The sequence below is a fragment of the Papio anubis genome, chromosome 1 (assembly GCF_008728515.1).
Source record: "Papio anubis isolate 15944 chromosome 1, Panubis1.0, whole genome shotgun sequence".
Classification (NCBI taxonomy): Eukaryota; Metazoa; Chordata; class Mammalia; order Primates; family Cercopithecidae; genus Papio; species Papio anubis.
Genome location: NC_044976.1, coordinates 129,485,387 through 129,510,129, shown reverse-complemented (window position 1 = coordinate 129,510,129; position 24,743 = coordinate 129,485,387). Strand labels below are relative to the sequence as shown.

The 24,743-nt window shown below is 36.4% G+C and overlaps 1 protein-coding gene across 2 annotated transcripts in view; it reads right to left on the bottom strand.

The window, feature by feature from the left end:
- MNDA (myeloid cell nuclear differentiation antigen) overlaps positions 1 to 24,743 on the bottom strand; it is a 44,635-nt gene that overhangs the window by 10,695 nt on the left and 9,197 nt on the right. The window contains exon 2 of one of the 2 annotated variants that reach the window (XM_031654287.1): positions 14,469 to 14,525. The gene's annotated coding sequence lies outside the window, so the exon portion shown is untranslated. Of the gene's footprint in view, positions 1 to 5,373; positions 5,610 to 14,468; positions 14,526 to 24,743 lie in introns of those variants that run through there. The other variant, XM_031654285.1, reaches the window with a different exon arrangement.

Genomic DNA, 24,743 nt, shown 5'->3' with positions numbered 1-24,743 from the left:
CTTGAAGACAGGTCATGTGTAATTATCAAGACTGAAGAACAAAATTTTTTAAAAGATATAAAGGAAAGTGAACAGAACTTATAAATGACTTACAGTACATCATTAAGTAGGACAATATATGCATTATGTAAGTCTAAAAAGGTGATGAAAAAGAGAAAGGAATAACAAAATTACTTGAGTAAATAAGGACTGAAAACTTTCCAAATTTGAGAAAAGACAAAATGTACAGATATAAGAAACCGAACAAGCTGCAACTATGATAAACTCAAAGAAACTTACACTATGACACATTATTATCAAATTACCAACTCTCAAAGACAAAAACAAAATCATTTAAAAAGCACCAAGAAAAAGGTCCCTCATTATATACAAGAAATCTTCAATAGAATTATGAGCACATTTGTCAGTAAATACTTTGTAGACCAGAAAGTAGTGGGACAATATATCTCAAGTGTTTAAAGAAAAGTCTGGGAAACCTGCTATTCATAAATGAGAGAAATTAAGATATTCCTAGATAAATATAAGCTGAATGATTTCATTACCACTATATCTACCCTAAAAGAAATACTAAAGAGCTTTCTTCAAGCTGAAACACAAGGATGCTAGGCAATAACTCAAACTCATACAAAAATGTAAGTTCTTCATGAAAGGTAAATATATACATAAATATAAAACATGGCTTTTGCTATTTTGATTTGTAATCACTTTTTATTATTTTATAGGATTTAAAATGTGAAAGCAAAACAATTTATAAATCAATGTCAATTGGTACACATTATATAAATGCAATTTGTAATATTAACATAAAATTTGTGTTGAGGAGCTGTAAAGGAGTAAACATTTCGCATATGATTGAAGTTAAGTTGTTATCAGTTAAAAATAGATTGCTATAACTTTAGAATATCATACGCAACCTGATGATAACCACAAAGATATCTGTAGGATGTACACAAAGGAATAGAAGAACATTAAAATGTTTCACTACAGGAAAAATCAACAAAAAGAAGTCACTGAGAGAGGAGAGACAAAAACCTATTAAGACATACAGAATATAAATGAAAAATGGCAACAGTACGTTCTAAGTTCTTATCAATAATTAGTTCAAATGTAAATGGTTTAAACTTACTAATCAAAAAGCATATTAAAATTACATATATAGATATATCACAATGAATTTAAAAACAGGGGATCCAACTATATGTTGCATACAAGAGGCTCATTTTACAGATCTAAGGACAAGGATAGAAAGTGACAGAATAAAAAATATATTCCATTGAAATATTAAATAAGAGAGCAGAGTTTGCTATGCTAGTATCAGATAAAATAAAAATAACAGTCAAACAGTGTTATAAGAGACAAAGATTATTACATAATGTTAAAAAGGCCAATTCACCTACAAGATATAAAAATTAGAAACACACATGCACAAAACATCAGAGCTCCTAATATATGAAACATTTACAGAATTGAAGGGAGAAATAGACAGCTCTAAAGTAGTAGTAAGAGACTTTAATGTTCCACTTTCAATAATAGATAGAACAACCTGACAAGAAAATTAGGAAAAAATAAATATCGAAAAACATTATAGACCACTTATAGACCAATTGTATCTAACAGATATATCCAAAACAGTAAAGCCAACAACAGTGGAATACACAGTTTTCACACGAACATATGGAACACTGTCCCAAAATATACTACAAATTAGGACACCAAACAAGTGTTAATAAATGTTAAATGTTTGAAATCATACAGAGTATATTTTTTATCATAATGGAATAAACGTAGAAATCAACAGAAAGAAAACTAGAAAATTCATGATCATGTTAAAATAAACAACACAAACAATGAAACATGTACAAAGAGTCACAAGTCAAATTTAAATCTATATTTAGAGAAATTATATGAAAACACAACATATTTCATTAAATGCAGAGAATATGGTGATGAGGGTAATTTGAAGATTTAAACAACTACATTTACAAAGAAGAAGACTCTCAAATCAATAATCTGACTTTACACCATAAAGAACTTAAAAAAGTAGAACTAAACCTAAAGCCATCAAAAGGAAGGAAAAAAGAAAAATTAGAGGTAAAATTGAGATTAGAAAAATAATAAAGAAAACCAATAAAAACAAGAGTTGATTCTCTGAAAATCTGAATAATACTGACAGAACTTTAACTGAATTAACATACAAAAAAAAAGAGAATCAAATAATAAAATCAGAAACTAAAAACAGAACATTACAACAGATTTCACAGAAATAAAAAGAATTATAAGAGAATACTTTGAACAATTGTATATCAATAGGTGGGATAACCTAAATGAAATGGATAAACGGATAAATTATTAGAAAAATACAACCCGCAAATTTTGAATCATAAAGAAACAGAAAATCTGAACAGTCATTATGACCAGTCAGGAGACTGAATCAGAAGTCAGAAACCTCTCAGTAAAGAAAAGTCCAGACTAAGTGGTTTTACTGGCAAATTCCACCAAATATTTAAAGAAGAATTAAGACCAAAATTCTTCAAAGTCTTTCAAAATTTGCAAAGGAGGGAACACTTCCAAACTCATTGTAAAACTCAGCATTACTCTAATGCAAAGCCAGACAGAGGAGAAAATTACTTCAACACAGTAAAGTCTATATACAAAAACACCATAGCTAACATTATTCCCAATGGTAAGAGACTGAAAACATTTCTTTTGCTCCTGAAAGATCAGGAAAAAGACAAGGATGAATTTTTGTTCACTTCTGTTTGAGATAGTACTGAAAGTTTAACACACCCCCTACCCCAAACAATAGACAAGAAATGGAAAATATAAAATATCTAAATAACAAAGAAAAAAGGTAAATTAAAAATTTAAAAACTCTAACTCTTCATATATGTTTAATCATACAGTTTTGTGCATGTATGTTTTTAATTGTTATATCTCATTGTGGTTTCTATGGGTTTGATTTGCATTTTTCTAAAGATTATTGCTGTTGAACATACTCACATGTGCTTTTTGGCCATTTGTATAGCACCTTTGAAGAAATGTCTATTCAAGTCCTATATTCCCAAAATAAGTAAAAGTGTGATCTCAAATAAATGTATGTACATATATGTTCATTGCAGCATTGATCACAACAGAAAAATGTGAAGTAGTACACGTGTCCTTCAATGGATGAATGAATAAAAAGAAATATGGTTTCTTATGTATTTTATGGTAAATACATAAAATGGAATATTATTCTACCCTAGGAAGAAAGAATATTCTGACATATGATACAGTACAACATAAAAGAACTTTGAGAACATGAAATGAAAAAAGCCAGTCACAAAAAGCACACATATACTGTATGATTAAACATACATGAAGAGTTAGAGTTTTTAAATGTATACAGACGGAAGGTAGAATGATGTTTGGCAAGCTCTGGAGGAAAGGGAAATGGTGAAATTGTTGGTTAACGGATTTAGAGTTTTAGTTTTGCAAGATGCAAAAGCATTCTGGAGGTTGGTTGCACAACAATATGAATGTATTTAATACTACTGAACTGTACACATGAAAATGATTAAGATGACACATTTTATGTTACATGTTTCTTAACACAATTAAAAGAAAACAATTATTATTCAAAGCTTTCAGAAGTTTGGCAGTGAAAATATCTATACCTACAGCTCTTTGAGAAGAACTACTCATTATGTAAAGAAATAAATCTAAGAAATGTTGGAGGCCAAAAGGGAAGTAAGATCAAACAAATACTTTAATTAGTGTTTTTACTATCTTAAAAATAAGTAAAGCCAGAGTGAAAGAAAAGAAAACAGGAACGATATGAACATACTCTTACAGTTGAAGTTTTATGTTTGGGGGACCAGAAGATGTGAGAGTTTGCTAAGGGGCTTGTCTTTGAGGAGAATATAGAATTTTTAAAAATAAGAAACTTGACAAGGAAGGAGAAGAAAGAAAGCACAGAATAAGTGCTATAAATTGAAACAAAGCAAGATGGCAAAACCAAGTTAAAACATATACCTTTATAGAATGTGCATATCTGGACTAAACTCATTAACTAAGAGGAAAAATTTTCCATTTGTATTAAAAATAAATCCAGTCATATGTTGTTGACAAAATACAAATAAAATATAAGGTCACTTAAGTTTGAGAAACAGCTGGAAAAAGTTATATTCTTCAAACTTTACCTTAAAGAAAGACATTTTAGGAAAAATAGTGTAGATTAAAATAGGCTTTAGTCAATAAGTATCAGCACATAGTTTCACTACATAATGGTAAAGTATGCAACCTGTAAAAAGATATAATAATTTAAATTATATGTATAATCTGTTATTACTTTAAAAGATAGCATATAGAAATTTTTTCTTCTCTCTAAACACACACATAACATATATACTTGGATATACATATTCTATGTAAAAATACATGGTAGAAATCAGAAGAACTACAGTGAGAAATTAGCAAAATCACTATTAGAGTGGCGGTTTCACCACCTGTCTCAGTTACTGAAAGAACAAGGTAAAAAAATAGCTTAGATTTAGATTTAGATTTTTCAAACATAATTAACAAGCTTACTTAAGAAACTTTATCTTACTTAAATAGAATTTGGAATCCAACATTTATAAACTCTTCTCAAATACTCATGAAGTAATTAGAAAACACTCATTATGTACTAAGCCATAAAAAAGTCAAAATGTATCCAAAAATAGGTAATATATAATTAATTCTCCCTGTCTTTTTATTATATCTTGCCACAAAAAAATGTTACCTATCACTGAGTAAAGCATAGACCATTTGAAAAAGAGAAATACTTCTTCTTACACTTGCTGTAAAACGAAGGATGAAATGAAACTGATTCATGAAAATGTAAAGATTATTTTTGAGTAAAGGCTTGTAAAATTGAGAAATTAATGTGTGCACATGTCTATGCTCTTTAATATAGAGATAAAATCATATAATAGAGATTTATGTCCTTGTTTATTTTTTACTAAATATTACTTCATAATAATTTTCTCATGGGACTGTCTTCTCTTTTAACTTAGGCCCAAACCCAGTCACCGAGTTTCCTAGTCATCCTCTAGCCAAGAAAACCAAGTATCTCCTCTAAATATCAATTTATGCCAACAGATACCTAAGAATTAATTTTAAAATTTGCTGTAGACAAAATACATTTTTTTGGTTTATACCCCAATTGTGGTAGGATAAAAGATAACCTATTTTCTACCTAGACAGGTAACAGATTCAGTTCTCAGTTTTCGGAATATGATTGATACAACACTTCTGGTCTCAAGCAGTCCCGTAACTAATTCTCCACTGACATGGTATGGTTATCAACTAGACACCTAGATCTTTCTCTGAAGAACTTCCCAGAAATCTCACCTTAATGGATACTTTTTCCACAATAGTCTTCAGAAATCCTGGAGTCACTGTCTTGTTTAGGACAGGCTCACTGTCCGTAAAGCTTTGGAGAGAGTAAACTGCAGACTATTATAATCTTGTAAAGGGCTGAGAAATGAAAGCTAACAAGGAAAAATGACACTTGTTAGAGCCTCTCTAAATCTTGATTGTAGATGGCCTTCTCACACTGTACTAACTCCTAACTAGAAAGAAGTTACATAATCATGGAACAATTTTGAGGCCACGCCTATCAGCCTTTGTAGCTTTCTATTTCAGATGTCAGAGAAAGTGGTCAGTTCCTCCTTGTAAAAAGTAATCTCAGTCACAAGGAGAAATGAGAGCAAATGGTGCTTCTTCTTTGCTTTTTTGACTTACAAATACTTGCTGAAAGGAATTTCAAACTCAGAACTTTCTTATAAAGCTAATTTACATTTAGGTCATTAGAAACCAGTAGCCCCTTGAATAAGGATCTTAATATCAATTGGGAAAGGCAAAACACCAAGGTTTCTCCCTCCTTTCCTGTTCACAGAGTGGCAGGAGCAGGAAATCTTGATAGAGATGTCTATTGCTACCAGAACTTGACTTCATCTCTTGGATAGGGGTGGGTATACCATGAAATTGTTTTTGTTTAAATAATACCTACATATTCACTCAGTTATTAATAACTGATACACCTGGAGCTTAACAGAGGCAGAAAGTATGTAATATGAAGGATTTACACATGAAGATGTAAATCCTTACTCAAATAATTTGAAAGAGTTTCATACTAGTTGCTCTCTTGAGTATAATAACTGCCTTACCTTATTAAATTCATGATTATTCATGCTTTTTGCATTATTCATGGGTAGTTGGTTTATATCATGATTGAAACCTTGAAAATTCTGGAAGAGCACTGAAACTCTGGAATGATAGGGGGCCTGATAAACCCTTTGTACTGCAATTCTTTTTTCTGTGAAGAACAGTGGGTGCACTACAAAGTATCATAACTCTGAATTGTCAAATGAATGGTATCAGTTAGCAGACAGTGCTGTGTTACGAACTAGTTGATCTGTAAGCAAAATGTGATCATGACTGGAAAAGGATCCCAAAAAGGCTAATAGGGGAAAATGATCCAAGGCCATCTACAGAGAAGAATAAAGTTGATTGTCTTAATCCAAACCAGCAGCATAGAGAGAGTTAAATTTTGGATTTGGAAACTGTCTAAACCCCACTAAAGCAGGAGTAAATCAGAAAAACCAAGAGGATCTAGAATGACAGCTGCTAACACATGTGGGTGTTCATTGTTTCAGTTTCTCACTTATGCTGATGCTTTGAGGAGGTCTTAAGGTAAAGGGTAAAGAGGAACACAAGGAAAACTCATTGGGCGCCCCACTTCAGTGTTTGGGAACCAAAAGAACTCATGACAGGAGTTACCATGTTTCAGGACGGCTTTCTAACTTCATATGGTTTGGCTCTGTATTCCTACCCAAATCCCATCTTGTAGCTCCCATAATTCCCACGTGTTGTGGGAGGGACCTGGTGGGAGATGAATGAATTATGGGGGCAGGTCTTTCCCATGCTGTTCTCATGATAATGAATGGGTCTTATGAGATCTGATAGTTTTAAAATAGTTTTTTAAAAATGGGAGTTGCCCTGAACAAGCTCTCTCTTTGCCTGCTGCCATCCACGTAAGATGTGACTTGCTCCTCCTTGCCCTCCACCATGATTGTGAGGCCTCCCCAACCAGTGGAACACTTGGGTATGTCTTTATCAGCAGCATGAAAACAGACTAATACAGTAAATTGGTACCAGGAGTAGGGCATTGCTGAAAGATACCAGAAAATGTGGAAACAACTTTAAAACTGGGTAACAGGTAGAGGTTGGAACAGTTTTCAAGACTCAGAAGAAGACAAGAAAATGTGGAAGAGTTTGGAACTTCCTAGAGACTTGTTGAATGACTTTGACAAAAATGCTGATAGTGACAGAAACAATAAGATCCAGGCTGAGGTGGTCTCAGATGGAGATGAGGGACTTATTTTGGGAACTGGAGCAAAGGTGACTCTTGTTATGTTTTAGCAGAGAGACTGGCAGCATTTTGCCCCTGACCTAGAGATTTCTGTCTTAGAGCTTGAGAGAGATGATTTACAGTATCTGATGGAAGAAATTTCTAAGCAGGAAAGCATTCAAGATGTGACTTGAGTGCTGTTAAAGGCATTCAGTTTTAAAAGGGAAACAGAGCATAGAAATTTGGAAAATTTGCAGCCTAATAATGTGATAGAAAAGAAAATCCCATTTTCTGAGGAGAAATTCTTGCTAGCTGCAGAAATTTGCATAAGTAAGGAAGAGCTAAATGTTAATCATGAAGACAATGGGGAAAGTATCTCCAGGGCATGTCAGGGACCTGTGTGGCAGCCCCTCCCATCACAGGCCTGGAGGTGTAAGAGGAAAAAGTGGCTTCATGGGCCAGGCCCAGGGTCCCTGCACTATGTGCAACCTAGTGACTTAGTGCCCTACATCCCAGCCACTGCAGCAGTGGCTGAAGGGGGCTACTGTAGAGCTTGCGACTTGGCTTCAGGAGTGCAAACCTCAAGTCTTGGCTGCTTCCACATGCTGTTGAGCCTGAGAGTGCAGAGAAGTCAAGAATTGAGGTTTGGGAACCTCTGCCTAGATTTCAGAAGATGTATGGAAACTACTGGATGCCCAGGCAGAGGTTTGCTGTAGAGGCGGAGTCCTAATGGAGAACCTCTGCTAGGGCAGTGCAGAAGGGAAATGTGGGGTTGGAGCCCCTACACAGAGTCCTTGCTGGGACTGTGAGAAGTCCACACAGTGGACTGTGTGAGAAGAAGGCCACCACAGCTTCTCACTGGAGCTGTGAGAAGAAGGCCACCATCCTCCAGACCCCAGTGTATGGTACATACACTGATAGCTTGCATCATGCACCTGGAAAAGCCACAGACACTCAACACCAGTCTGTGAAGGCAGCCAGGAGGGAGGCTGTTCCCTGCAAAACCACAGGGCTGGAGCTGCCCAAGACTATGGGAACCCACTGCTTGCATCGATGTGACCTGGATGTGAGACAGAGTCAAAGGAGATCATTTTGGAACTTTAAGATTTGACTGCCTTACTGGATTTTTGGACTTTTGTGGGGCCTGTAGCTCCTTTGTTTTGGCCAATTTCTCCCATTTGAGATGGCTATATTTTCCTAGTGCCTGTATCCCTATTGTATATAGGAAGTAACTAACTTGTTTTTGATTTTACAGGATTATAGGTGGAAGGGACTTGCCTTGTCTTGGATAAGACTTTGGACTGTGGACTTTTGAGTTAATGACTTTGGGGGACTGTTGGGAAGGCATGATTGGTTTTGAAATGTGATGATATGATATTTGGGAGGGGCCAGGGGTAGAATGATATGGTTTGGCTGTATGTCCCCACCCAAATTTCATCTTGCAGCTCCCACAATTCGCACATGTTGTGGGAGGGACCCAGTGGGAGAAGACTGAATTATGGGAGTGGGTCTTTAGCATGCTGTTCTCATAGTAGTAAATAGATCTCAGAAGATCTGATGGTTTTTAAAAAATGGGAGTTTCTCTGCACAGCTCTCTTTTTGCCTACTGCCATCCATGTAAGATGTGACTTGCTCTTCCTTACCTTCTGCTATGATTGTGAGGCTACCCCAGCCATGTGGAACTGTAAGTCCAATAAACTGCTTTTTTTTTTTTGTAAAAGGCCCAGTCTCAGGTACGCCTTTAGCAGCAGGATGAAGATGGACTGATACATGCTCTTTTTTAGAAACTAACTTTTGTAGTGATACCCTCTGTTGGTTCTCCACCAGGCAATGCACAAACTGCTGACTCAAATAATGATTTTATCTTATAAATATTTCCCAAATATTTATTTCCCACTTTTCTGGTTCAAGTTCTCACTATCTCTTGCTAGGACCATTAGTGTTCTAACTCACCTCCTTTCTTCCAGCCCAAAGTTCTAAAATCTACCCTGCACCATTTCAAGAAGTATATTGCAAAAATTAGATGATAGCATATTCTGTGATTGTCCACTTATATTTTGCTCATGTAATGCTCCCTTCCATCTCAAGTATTAGTTATCTAAATATTTGTGGAAGGCTGGTCTGTTTTTCAGCTTCAGGAAATGGATGATTATTTACTTAAGTCAATCAGGGAGAGCAAGTTCTTTTTAAGCAGTTGATTAAAAATAGACATGTGACCCAATTTTAGCCCCTGGTGCCTGAAGAGAAGCCTGCAGTAGGAAAATATCTAAAAAAAATTTTTCTTTGCTAGTCAAAGGACATGAGCTAGAAGAAATAGCTTGTTATTTGTTCTCACTATCCTTGTGTTTTCATTTGGAGAGCTGAGGCAGTTGAATTGAATACAGCAGAAGAAATGTTTCATGGAAGCTATTATTGAATCTATGAATTAACTCACATCCCTCCTCTCTCCCCAAGTAAAAAATCTTCTTGTAAATTTCTTACTTTTTAAATCATTTAACTTAAGAATTTATGTTGCCTGAGGCTGAAATTATTTTAACTAGCTCATTGATCACTTAATTTCACTTTTTAAAATTCTCCAGTGTTACATGAATTGCTCGTTGGATAAAGTGATTCTTTGTTTGGTACTCAAGGACCTTCATAACCTGGTATATCTTTATTTCTCTAGTCTCATTTCTTGCTAGTCTCTGTCTTTTCTCTTCTTGTCCTACTATAACAACTGACTATTTAATTTGTCCATATCTCTAACACATAATGTTATTTCACACATATTGCTAGTTCATGACTTAGTAGATTTAGTCATCTTCTCTCATCCTGCAATTCCCCTCACACATTTTCTGCTTTGCTGTCCAAATTTTCCTCAAATGACTATATTAAAGCTTACTCTTCCTTTGGAAACTTTCCATACCTATCACAGGTCACCCTTGAGTGCCTCTGTAATACTCTACACATTCCTATGTCTTAGCACTTAGTGCATTTTGTTAAAACGTTCTTTTCACTTGTTTGTGTGCTCCCTCTGTATTGAAAGATCAATGATTAGAGTCACCATTAATTATTCACCTTCTTAGCATCACCAATTTCCTGACATAAATTAAGATGATCAATAAATGTTAGTTGAACTAAATACAATCGAGCATGCACAAAATTCACCTAAATTGAATAATTAAAATTGAACTTACATTTTTATTTCTCTCTTTTCTTAATTATCAAAACTAAATAAAATGTAGTCATTTCTTTCCAAGTTTCCATCTTTACTCATACTAATTTCTGTTAATAAAAAGTATGTTTTAAAAAAATGTTTATTTTAGGTTCGGGGTATGTGTACATGTTTGTTATATAGGTAAATTATGTGTCATGGGGGTTTGATGTTCAGATTATTTCATCACCCACGTAATTAGCATGATACTTGAAAGGTTTTTTTTTTTTTTTTTTTTTTTTTTATCTTCCCCTTTCTCCCAACCTTCACTCTCAAGTAGGTCCTGGTATCTGTTGTTCCCCTCTTTGGGTCCATGTCTTCTCCTTGTTTGGCTCCTACTTACAAGTGAGAATAGGTGGTACTTGGTTTCTTTTCCTGTGTCAGTTTGCTTAGAATAATGGCCTCTAGTTATTGAGGCCATAATGCTGCACAATACATATTATTCTTTTTATGGCTGTGTAGTATTCTATGGTATATATGTACAACATCTTCTCTATCCAGTCTACCACTGATGAACATTTAGGTTGATTCCATGCCTTTGCTATTTTGTGAATAGTGCTGCAATGAACATATGAATGCATGCCTTTATGGTAGAAGGATGTATATTCCTTTGGGTATGTATGTACCCAGTAATGGGATTGCTTGGTCAAATGATAATTCTGTTTCAAGTTCTTGGAGGAATTTTCACAGTACTTTTCACAATGACTGAACTAATTTACACTACTACCAGCAGTGTATAATCATTCCCTTTTCTCTGTAACCTTGCCAGCATCTGTTATTTTTTGACTTTTTAAAAATAGCCATTCTGACTGGTGTGAGATGGTTTCTCACTGTAGTTTTGATTTGCATTTCTCTAATTATTAGTGATGTTGAGCAATTTTTTTTCATATGCTTGTTGGTCCCATATATATCTTCTTTTGAAAAGTGTCTATTCATGTCCTTTGCTCACTTTTTAATGGAGTTGTCTGGTTTTTGCTTATGAATTTGTTTAAGTTTCTTACAGACTTTGGATATTAGACCTTTGTTAGATGCACAGTTTTAAAATATTTTCTCCCATTCTGTAGGTTGTCTGTTTACTCTGTTGACAGCTTCTTTTGCTGTGAAGAAACTCTTTACTTTAACTAGGTTTCATTTGTCAATTTTTGGTTTTGTTGCAATTGCATTTGGTACCTTTGTCATAAAATCTTTGTCAGGTCCTATGTCCAAAATGGTATTTCTTAGGTTATATGTTGGGAATTTTATAGTTTTAGGTTTTACATCTAACTCTTTAAGTAATCTAGAATTGATTTTTTTTAATGGGGTAAGGAAGGGGTCCAGTTTCAATCTTCTGCATACAGATAACCAGTTATCTCAGTACCATTTATTGAATAGAGGGTCCTTTCCTCATTGCTTGTTTTTGTCAGTTTTGTTTAAGATCAGATGATTGTAGGTGTGTAGGATTATTTTTGGCTCTCTGCTATGCTAGTACCATGCTGTTTTGGTTATTGAAATGGGCCTAGAAGAAAATCTACATAAGTTTCCGCCCAAAAACAAGAGTTCTTTTCATCACCACATGGCACATACTCTAAAATCAAATGCACAATTGAACATGAAACAATCCTCAGCAAATTCAAAGAAACCAAAATCATAATTGTATTAGCCCATTCTCATGCTGCTAATAAAGACATACCCAAGACTGGGTAATTTATACAGAATAAAAGGGTCAATGGTCCACATGGCTGGGGCGGCCTCACAATCATGGTGGAAGGCAAGGAGTAAGTCACGTCTTACATGGATGGTAGCAGGCAAAAAGAGAGCTTGTGCAGAGAAACTCCCCCTTATAAAACCATCAGATCTCATGATGCTTACTCATTATCATGAGAACAGCACAGGAAGGACAAGCTCCCATGATTCAATTACCTTTTCCTGGTTCCCACAACACACGGGAATTCAAGATGAGATTTGGGTGGGGACACAGCCAAACCATATCATGCACACTTCAACCACACTCTTGGACCATAACACTATTAAAAAAAATCAATACCAAGAAAATTTCTCAAAATCATACAATTACATGGAAATTAAGCGACCTGCTCCTGATTGACCTTTGGATAAACAGTGAAATTAAGGTAGAAATTGAGAAATTCCTTAAAATTAATCAGAACAAAGATAAAACATAACAGACTCTCTGGGACACAGCTAAGGCACTGTTAAAAGGGAAGTTTATAGCACTAAATGCCCACGTCGAAAAGTTCAAAACATCTCAAAATAATAACTTAATATCACAACTAAAGGAATTAGAGAAATAAGAACAAACCAAACTGAATGCTAGTAGAAGACAAGAAATAACCAAAATCAGAGCTGAATTAAAGGAAATTGAGACAAAAAAACCATATGAAGATCAATGATCCAAGAGCTGTTTTTTTTTTTAAAGTTAATAAGATAGATAGATTGTTAGCAAGATTAATAAAAAAAAGAGAGAGAGAAGATACAAATAAGCACAATCAGAAATGCCAGGGGCCAAAACCAATAGCCCACAAAAATATAAAAAATCCTCAGAGACTGCTCTGAACAGCCTTACACACACAAACTAGAAAACCTAGAAGAAATAGGTAAATTCCTGGACACATACAACCTCCCAAAATTTAATCAGGAAGAAATTGAATCCCTGAACAGACCAACAATGAGTTCTGAAATTGAATCAGTAACAAAAAGCCTACCAAGCAAAAAAAGCCTAGGACCAGATAGACTTACAGCTCAGTTCTGCCAGATATGTAAAGAAGAGTTGATAACATTTCTATTGAAATTATTTCAAAAAAATTGAGGAGGAAGGACTCTGCCCCAGCTCATTCTATGAGGCCAGAATCATCCCGACACTAAAACCTGGCAGAGATGCAACAAAAAGAAATCTTCAGGCCAATATTCTTAACGAACATAGATGCAAAAATCCTCACTAAAATACTAGCAAATTAAATCCAGCATCAAATCAAAACACTAGTCCACCATAACCAAGTGTGATTTATCCCTGGGATGTAAGGTTGGTTCAACATGCACAAATCAATAAATATGGTTCATCACATAAAAAGAGCTAAAAACAAAACCCACATGATTATTTCAACAGATGAAGAAATAGTTTTTGATAAAATTCAACATCTGTTCCTATTAAGAGCTCTCAACAAACTAGGCATTGAAGGAACATACTTCAACATAATAAGAGCCATCTACGAGAAACCCACAGCCAACATTATACCAATGGACAAAAGCTGGAAGCCTTCCCGAAAAGAATGCCCTCTCTCACCACTCCTACTTGACATAGTCCTAGAAGTCCTGGCCAGAACAATAGGGCAAGAGAAAGTAATAAAGGGCATCCAAATAGGAAGAGGGTAAGTCAAATGATCCCTGTTTGCAGAAAACATGATTGTATACCTAGAGAACCCCACAGTCTTTGCCTATGAACTCCTCAATCTGATAAGCAACTTCAGAAAAATTTCAATGTAAAAACTCAATGCAGGAAAATCAGTAGCATACCTATATACCAACAACAACCAAGCTGAGAGCCAAATCAAGAACACAACCTCATTCACAGTTGTCACAAAAAGAATAAAATACCTAGAAATACAGTGAACCAGGGAAGTGGAAGACCCCTACAATATGAATCACAAAACACTGCTCAGATAAATCAGAGATGACACAAACACATGGAAAAACATTTCATGCTCATGGATAGAAAGAATCAATATCGTTAAAACTGCCATACTGCCTAAAGCAATTTACAAATTCAATATTATTCCTATCAAATGACCCATGACACTCTTCACAGAACTAGAAAAACTATTTTAGAATTCATATGGAACCAAAAAAGAGCCCAAACAGCCAAGGCAAACTTAATCAAAAAGAATAAAGCTGGAAGCATCACTTTACCTGACTTCAAAAAGTTGTCTTAATACAGGGGATCTTCATCAACCTGACGAAGGACATCTACAAGAAAATGACAAATATGCATATGAAAAGATGCTCAACATTATACATTCACAAGGAATTGCAAATGAAGAATAATGAGATACCACTACACATCTATTAGAGTAGCTAAAATCCAAAATGCTGACAATACCAAATGCTGGTGATGATATGGAGCAACAGAACTCTTATCAATTGCTAGTGGAATTGCAAAATGGTACAGCCACTTTGGAAGACAGTTTGATAGTATCTTAGAAAACTAAAAATACTCATACATTCCAGTACTTGTTCTCTTTGGTATTTACCTGAAGGAGTTGAAAACTTACATCCATAAAAGAAGCCTTCAGACATGACTATAGCATCTTTACTCATAATTGCCAACACTCAGAAGCAATTAAATGTCCTTCAGTAGGTGAGTGGATCAATAAACTGTGTTATATCCAGACAATGGGATACTATTCAACCCCAGAAGAAATGAGACATTAAGCCATGAGAAGATATGGAGGAAACTTATTAAATGAAAGAAGCTAATCTGAAAAGGATACCTACTGTATAATCCTAAAATGACAAAAGTATAGAGAGAATAAAATCAGTGCTTGCCATGGGGTTGTGAGAAGAAAAGGAGTTAACGGAGAACAGATCATTTTTAGGGCGATGAAACGACTCTGTATGATACTATAATGGCGGATAGTTGTCATTTTGCATTTGTCTAAATGTATTGAATGTAAGATACCAAGAGTGCACCCTAATATAAATTGCAGACTTTGGGTAGTAAAAATGTATCAGTATTGAACACATGTTCACTGATTGTAACAAATGTACCCCTCTGGTGAGGGATGGTGATGATGAAGGAGGTAGTGCATGTGTGGGGTGAGGAGCATATAGAAACTGTAATTTCCATTCAATTTTGCTGTAAATCTAAAACTGCTCTTAAAAAAGTATATTAAACAAAAAAGAAGATGTTATTGGATTTAAAAATAACAAGATTTATTTGCCATAAAACATCCAGGAAGACTAGAGCTTGTAAGCAGCCTTGTTAGTGAGATCAAAAGTGATCACCCTGTGATAGGATTTTCTGGCTACTGCTAAAAGTAGACAGGAACTCGTATTAATTGAACTTCTTCTCTATGCCAGACTTTAATCACAGTTCTTTTTCATATCCCCTGATTCTTCCCAATAACTTCTCAAGGCTGGTATGCATACGTTGAAATATTTTATATCTCCAGCTGGGTTTTCTTTCTAGGCCATGGCCAAAAGAGCACCGTGGTCTGTTTGCCCTTGTTGGAAATGAAGTTTATATCCTCAAAGAGAATTGACTCTAGGGAAGTTTCAGAAGTGGCTTTGACCACTTTTTTAAAAGTTTGGTCTATAAGTAATTGCAGGACTTCTAAAGGGGCACTCTTACTCCATACAAATAAAAAGTGTTTGGGATTTTAGCCCTTTGTTGAACTTCTTAATGGAATGATATACTTATGGATTTAGGAGTCATGTCTGTGTTCTATTAGGCATGATATGTGTAACTACAATGCTAACAATAATAGGAATCAACAAATTTGGATTTTTATTTCTTAAGCACCTACTATATGCCAACTTAAATTATCTTACTTAATTCTTCCAACAACTTTATGATTAAGTATGATTTTCAGTTTTGCAAATGAGGCAAAAAAGGGTTAGCTAAATTGCCCTACAATTTACAATGATGATTTATGGAATCGGAATTAAAACTCAAAGTTGTTGGGAACAGGCCCCAAAATCTGGCCATAAACTGGTCCCAAAACTGGACATAAACAAAATCTCTGCAGCACTGTGATATGCTCGTGATGGCCTTGATGCCCACGCTGGAAGGCTGTCAGTTTACCAGAATGAGGGCAAAGAACATCTGTCCCACCCAGGTAGGAAAGCTGCTTAAGGTGCTCTTAAATCACAAACAATAGCATGAGTGATCTATGCCTTAAGGATATGTTCATGCTGCAGATAACTAGCCAGAGCCCATCCCTTTATTTCAGCCCATCCCTTTATTTCCTTTAAGGAATACTTTTAGCAAATCTTATGACTGGCTTGCTGTCAATAAATGTGTGGGTAAATCTCTGTTAGAGGCTCTCAGTTCTGAAGGCTGTGAGACCCGATTTCCCATTCCACACTCTCTGTTTCTGTGTGTCTCTAGTGCTGCTAGGTTAGGGTCTCCCCAGCCAAGCTGGTCTTGGCACAAAGTTTTTTGACTGTATGTTCTATTATAAACAACACTGAAAATTGTGCTTGTGGTTTTATCTTTTAGTAGCGTCTGAGAGTGAGTCATGAGAAACAGTACTATGTATATGTGGATGGGTGAGCAGATAAGCTGAGATGTGCAGACAGGCAGATAAGCTGACTGCTTTTTTTTTTTTTTTTCCTAAAAAGGAAATGACGGTTTAAAAAAATGCTCTGAAAGAACCAACGAGTATGGCAACACCTTTTTTGGAACTCCCATGGTATACATTCCTCTTTTTGTGTGGGGGATTGTTTTGTTTTACTTTAAGGGAGTCAAGCAACTAACCTGACTTGCTTCTCTTGATGCTTTTACCCTGGTATCAAAGTGAAAAACATCATTTATCATAGTTCAAAACAACTTTAAAATGTATGAAGGTCAAGGAATGTGTATGACCCACATTGTGCAAGAGCTAGTTAGTAGCAGAGCCTAGATTAAAAGTCAGGCCTCCTGACTCCCAGTCTACATCTCCACAGTGACTCCTATGAATGTAGGAAATGATGCCCTTCTGTGTGGTTCAGGCAAAGCCTCCTAATCAGGCCTGAGGAAGGGACGCCTAGCTGGACTGTATTCTAGAGCTGTTTCTTTGACATCCTGATCTACATTCCCATGTTCCCAATTAGCATTAATTGAGGGAGAAAGAGGAGAAAACTGGAGCCTCCCCAAAGCTCCCTGCTCCACAACTCATGGAGGGGGTGGTCTCTGCAGAGAAAAGGTCGATAATTACAGAAGTTGAGGCTGTGAATCATTGAGCTGGCACCAGCTCCCTCCTGGGAACTGTTTCCTTGATTCTCCCCCGGCTTCCCCAGTTCAATTAAGCAGCTTGTTTGCCTTCTCATTAGTAAAACTTGTTAGCACTTTGTTCTATTCCCCTGAGTTGCTTAGGAGAAAAGTTCTGTGGGAAGATTTGCTTCATTGGATAGGTCTAGCTCTCATGCTCTCTATGAGATACTGAGGTACCCATGTCCTCCAAACAGGCCAAATATAACAGTGGTAATTCAGCAATGGGTCCAAGGCTCCACTGTTTGGACAAAGGGAAGAGGAAGCAAAAAGCTAGACTGGTAAGGATAGGGAAGTTCAATGCAACTGCCTCAGATCCAACTGATAAGGACATATTTAAGACCTGTTTTGTACACATTGCTCAAAGATTCCCAGGCACATTGCATATTGTTGGGCCTCTGAGCAGACGTACCCACGCCTTCTGATCTCTCGTCTCCATGTACAGATTTTTGTGCAGATCCTCACATTGCTACAGCTTTTCAGAGCTCATCAAGCACTTTCATATTTCAGTAGTGCCTCCCCACTCAGGCAAGCTCCTACTTCTTCAGCATGAGCTTACTCTGTTCCTGGCTTACTCAGAACAGAGACTGACTACATCAATAGGGGAATTTCTAACCCTTCTCACTAAGATCAGGTGAAGTGACATTGAAAATTGCCCATTTTTTTTTAGCCCAATCAGACCAACCCTCAACAAGTTAATTTAATACCTATATGTTGACCACTGCCAACATTAGTAGAATATCAGTAAAACTATTGAGTGACCACTAAAGTGGCTATATAAATGTATAAAGGAAACTGAGACTCAGAAAGATTATGTATCTAGTCCAGGATCACAGAAAAAAAAAAAAAAATCACGAGTCTGGTGTTCATGCATAGGTGAGTGGTGTAGAAGGAGGACACTCTGGACAAAGAAATATAGAGAAAGTAGGGAGGTGGTTCAGTATTTAGTAATAGTCCAGAGTGGATAAAAAGGGAAGTATAGAGGGAGTATATAAATAAATGGAAGACCCAATTAAAGATAATAGATTCAGAAAATGTTAAAACTTCATCATCACTCTGGTTTTCCTTTCCCTGACCTGAGACACCTGGGTCTATTAAAGCACCCATCCTTAGTCTCCTGAAATATCTAAGGTCTGAGTTACAGCAGAAACAAAAGACTCTTTAGTATAACAAGGGTCTCAGAACCTGCCCCAATTTCCCCCATTCTCTGCCCCTCAGCATTAGAAGGAGTTTTTAAGTTATGCCATTATCCAGCCTTTGCTTCCTGGGTCTCAGCCCGGGTGCCTGAGGTCCTAGTATTGCTGCCTCTTTCCTTGGGGGCACTAGACTGTATTTTCCTTTTCAGATTACACCTATGCCTATGCCTCCCACAGGTAGGCAGGTCTCCAGGAACCATGGATGTTCTCTCTTCCTTCTCATTACTTAGACAATTGCTGCACAGCACTGGCAAGGAGCAGACTGGAAATAATCTGATCCCATATTTTTGAACAAACCAAAAAGCAGCACTAGAAAATTAATATATAAAGCAGGTAAATACCACACAGAAAACAAACTAAAATAGTATAAATGGGGAATTGAAACTCTATTTCCTGTGCCCTCTTTTCTCCCCTGGCTTTCCTAGCAGTTTCTCTTCTGAGATGCTTTAGTTCAACCTTTTCACTCTTCTGATGAGTGAATTGAGGGCCAAGGAGGTAACATGACCTGCCAAAAGATGCACAGCTCATTAGCGGCTAAGGCAAACTAGAACTTTTCAGAGGCAGGTCACGGAGTTGAGTCTTGAATACCTTTTATAAAATTGCTTCTTAAAAATTATTATATATTTGATCAATAACCAATTTTTGCTTCTTATATTTCTGGTTTATGTCAGCAACTATAAGCTATTTTCTGAATACCTTCATACTCTTTAGACCCTTTTCATACCTTTAAAATCTTTAAATTTATTTCTTCATTCTAAGAGAGGATTATCCCAATTTTTGCATAATGAATATAAAAATGTTACAGAACTTGCTCTAAGAAAATATAAATTCAACCCTAGATTCACTCCAGCAGACTGAGTGACTGTGGTAAGACTCTCTCAACCTCATTTTCTTTGTCTGCAGAATGAGAGGCTGGCAGTTGATGACTGCTTACATTCCTTCTATCTTAGGGAGTTTTGATCCTGTGATTACAACACTTCTTAAAGAAAGTAGGATCTGAACTCGGCCCATATGGGTAAGATCCAAATATCCAGAGCAAAGCTGGGAAGGTGTTGGTCCAAATTCAAGTGTTGCTACGTTTTGGTTATGTAATTCTGGACAATTTTTTTTGTTTGTTTGTTTTTGTTTTTTGGGACAGCATCTGGCTCTGCTGCTCAGGCTGGAGTGCAAGGGCACGTCTCGGCTCACTGCAGCCTTGACCTTCTGGGCTCAAGCAATTCTTCTGTCTCAGCCTCCCAAGTAGCTGGAACTACAGGCACGTGCCACCACACTTGGCTAATTTTTAAATTCTTCATAAGGACAGGGTCTTGCTTTGTTGCCCAGGCTGTCTAGAACTCGTAGACTTAAGCATCTGCCTGCCTCAACCTCCCGAATTACTGGGATTACAGATGTGAGTCACTGCTCCCAGCCTGGGCAAAAAATTATCTCACTTTGACCATCTCTTTCCTTATATTTAAAAAGATTATGATCTCCACAGTTCTCTAAGGCTTAAAGGAAACAAAACATACAAAATGATTAACACTGCTCCTGACACTTAAAAGGTGCTCATGAATAATAGAAAGTCTTATTATTTCAGAGACACGATGTATAGAAAAGAGATTTTAATGCCTGGCTCTTTGGGGTTCAATCATTATGTTTAGTATATTTTTTTTTTTTTTTTTTTTTTTTTTTTTTTTTTTTGAGACGGAGTCTCTCTCTGTCACCCAGGCTGGAGTGCAGTGACGCGATCTCGGCTCACTGCAACCTCCGCTTCCCGGCTTCACGACATTCTCCTGCTCAGCTTCCCGAGTAGCTGGGAGTACAGGAGCCCGCCACTCCGCCAGGCTAAATTTTTCTGTATTTTTAGTAGAGACGGGGTTTCACTGTGTTAGCCAGGATGGTCTCGATTTCCTGACCTCGTGGTCTGCCCGCCTCGGCCTCCCAAAGTGATGGGATCACAGGCGCAAGCCACCGCGCCTGGCCTATGTTTACTACATTCTTAATGGCATGATATGAATAATGCACTTAAACCTTCCTTTTTCTTCAGTTTCTTCATCTGCAAAATGAGGGCATCAATAAGAATTTCTCCAGACAATACTTGTGAGGGTTAAATAGTTGTAAACATGTAAAGCATGTAAAATAGTAAACACTATCTACAAGATAGACATTATTGGCTGAATTTTTTCACATCAGTTTCTACAATGGAAATTCATGCCTAGTTTTACAATACCTTACATTTTTTAATGTGGATCAGTAGAATTGGCAGTGCTCCAAATCAGGCATTTACTTTGGACTGAGGTGGCCAAAGTGACCCTGGAGCATCCTATGTATATCTCTGGGCCCTTGTGAAATTTACTGTAGGGCCCTAATATATAGCTTTTGGGACCCTATTTTTCTTCTTTCCCTTTCTGTGTTCCTACATTACAGTGATCTCAACCTGCTTTATTGAGAGGTGGTTGTGTTAGCAAAATCACTGGCTATTGCTTGGCTCACACTAATTGACACTGTCGAGGTTGTATAGTGCAATGAGCCGGGGAAACTTACAATCTACATGGAGACCTAAGTAGTTGTATAACAACTCACGGCAACATATACCTCATGTTGCCTGGCATATTCATCAATTTATGAATAAATGAATGGATGAATGGACTCCTAAGGATTAAATGAGGTTGACAGAGATTAAGCACCTTTCCCGTGACCACACCAGGAGTCATCTTCCTTTCTTAGATTACTTCAGTGCTGCAGGCTTACCTCTCTTTTACTTCACAATCATTTATTCTCTGCAAACTTTTAGGGTCCCTTCTTCTAATCTTCCTTAGGGCAGAGCTTCCCAACAAATATAGGTATCAGGTGTGCTAAGCACCTGATCTCTTTGCCCCTCATCCTTTGAATGACCAAGTGGATCTTGAGAAAATTATAGCCTTTGGTCAGTTTGCATTTGTCAACAAGCAGCCTTGCTGTTTACCTCAGTGTGTCATACAAATATTATTGCTTTAGTTTTTTATTTCTATGATGTTAAAAGAAGTGGGAAATAATCATCAATGTTATGATAGGTTAATACATTAGGTTATGCTATAGATTAAATATTTATGTTCCTATAGCATTCATAGGTTGAAACCTAACCCCAAGGGCTTCTAGGAGGTGAGGCCTTTGGAAGTTGATTAGGTCATGAGGACAGAGCCCCTATGAATGAGATTAGTGCCATTATAAAGGATACCTTAGAGAGTTCCCTCTCTCCTTCTACCACATGCGGCTGTAACGAGGAGAAAGCCATCTTTGAACTGAGAAGCAGACTCTCAACAGACACGGAATCTGCCAATGTCTTGATCTCTATTTTCAAGCCTCTAGAACTGTGAAAATAAATTTTTGTTATTTATAAGTCACCCAATCTGTGGTAGTTTGTTATAGCAGCTCAAACTGTGTAAGACGAGGTCTAAGACCCTGTCTAAGGCCCAACTCTTTGGCCTTATCTTTTATGTTGACATCAGTTTTAACACTCTAGAAGGGTAGAAACTATATGCATATGTGTGTGTGTGTGTGTGTGTGTGTGTGTGTGTGTATACATATTAAAATCACAAACTCTGCAGAGGCATCAAAGTTAAAGTTTTATCATCTAGGATGTTCATATGGTTGATCATCCAAGTGAAGCCCAGATAATTTTAAGAATGAAACAGGGCATTATTAACAGTTATTCTGGGTCAAGAAGCACTTAACTAAAACTCTCTTGAGCAAACCAGAATATATCACTGTATTGACATGCATTTTTAAAATTCATGTGTTTGTTTCAATAGACAGTATCTCTGACTGGGCATGGTAACTCACACCTGTAATCTCAACACTTTGGAAGGCTGAGGTGGGAGGATTGCTTGAGCCCAGGAATTCGAGACCAGCCTGGGCAACATGCTGAAACTCTGTCTCTATCAAAAAAATAAAATAAAAAATAAAAAAAATAAAAATTAACTGGGCATGGAGCACATGCCTGTAGTCCCGGGGAGGCTGAGATACGAGGATGGTTTGAACCCAGGAGGAGGAGGTTGCAGGGAGCTGAGATTACGCCATTGCACTCCAGCCTGGGAGACAGACCCAGACCCTGTCTCAAAGAAAAAAACAAAAAACGATACATACATATACATTATTAAAAAATCAAAATAATCCATAAAAGGTATATATAGAAGAGTTTAACTTGTAGGCCCATTTGCCCCTTTCTACCCCTTGCCAGCCTCTATCTTCACAATGGAAAACAACTTTTAGTAGTATTTTTCACAGTCTTTCCATTTTTCTTTATGTAAAAACAAGCAAATATAAATATTCTTATATGCCCTCCGGAGCTCTTGCCATATCACTGAGGAAGGTGCTTCCTCATTTTGGTAAACATCTCTGTGCTTGTTTCACAAATGGGAGATTTAACAAATCTCCACTAAAGTGCTCTTGAGTCACTTCCAGTCTTCTGCTATTACAAAAAGCAGAACTACAGCGAACAACCCTGTGTATGCATATCATTTCATATATGTGTGTATACATATCTGCAGGATAAATTCTTAGAAATATGATTACTGGGTCATAATACAAATAAATGTGTAGTTTACACAGGTTTTGCTTTTTCACCCAACGTATGCTATTTTGTACTGCTATAAGCAATGCATAAAAAGGTCTGCTCCTTGCAGCTTCTCCAACAAAGTATGTTTTTGAACCTCTAGAACCTTGTCAATTTGAAAAGTCAGCAAAGTTGTTTAATTGTAATTTAAAATTGCATTCATCTTATTATGAGTTAGATGGAATGTCTTTTCATATAAGTGCTCCTGCTGTTTTATAAATGCCTATCTTGGGGTCTGTTTCCCCCATTCCAAATTAAGCATTTCAAGGAAAGGAACCGTGTGTTAGGCATCTCATATTTTCCCCAGTATGAGGATGGGAAATACAGTGTTCAATAAATGTATTTAATGAATAAATAACAGAATCACTGGTATTTCCTCTTCTCACACTTTTTTAGCTGTACTTTAAATCACCTTTTCTAACCTTAAAATAACATTTTTTCTTGGAAAATATTATTACACATGTCTGTCCATAATACAGAATATGTAGATGAAAAAATTTAAAATCACTTATAAAATTAAAGCAATTATTTACCTATTTCTTTTTAATCATTTGTCATAACATAGGCTTTTTCCAATATTAGCAATCGTATTATGAAATGTTGACACTTTTGAAATTCTCCTTTCTTCACCGAACATTATAACACTCTCAGTTGTCTCTCTTGCTAAATCATGAATTTCTTGATAGAGGCAGAACGCCTCATTCTTTTCTCTAACTTCATGTCTAATACAGCATAAATGTTAAATGAGTACTTTACAGGAAGAAGATCTCGTGAGAAGAAATTAAACAATTTTCTTAGCTAAGCAAGGCCTATATTTGGAACACTCTCACTTTTATTTTATCTCTTCACGTTACTTTTAACTTACAAACCTCTCACTCCTCATTATATACAACGTAACATTTTTAGCACATATTTCTGTATTGATTTTGTTTTGTGTGTAATTTTCTTATAAACAGGCACTGATTGCTTTCCGAAGGTGAATACACAGCCATCACTCATCTGCTGCCAAGACAGGATGATACACTACAAAGCATAGGGGAAGTCTGTATCAGAATATGTCTTATAAAACCCATAGATAAAGCTGCAAATTAGGGGTGTTTTAGTATTTGAGACTATGAAAGATAAACTAATTTTGTCAAGTGGCAGCTGCAACCATGCATCCTGCAGAAAGGTCACATGTTTCTGATGAAGTGGAATCTTGGCTTAAGGCAGGAGAAGACTGAATGAGAACTTCTAATTACCCAAGCACCTGGATAGTTTTTTACTCAAGGAGACAGCCTTCCAATCTTGAGGTTACAATATTTTCTAAAGTAAAACTCTCCAAACAAAATCTCATCCTTTCCTGCTGTTTAAATAATTCCAGCCCTCTCGGGAAATTTTTCAGGTTGATATGAGGAAACTCAAGGGTTTCCTCTATATCGATGTGATCTGTGTGAAAATCTTTT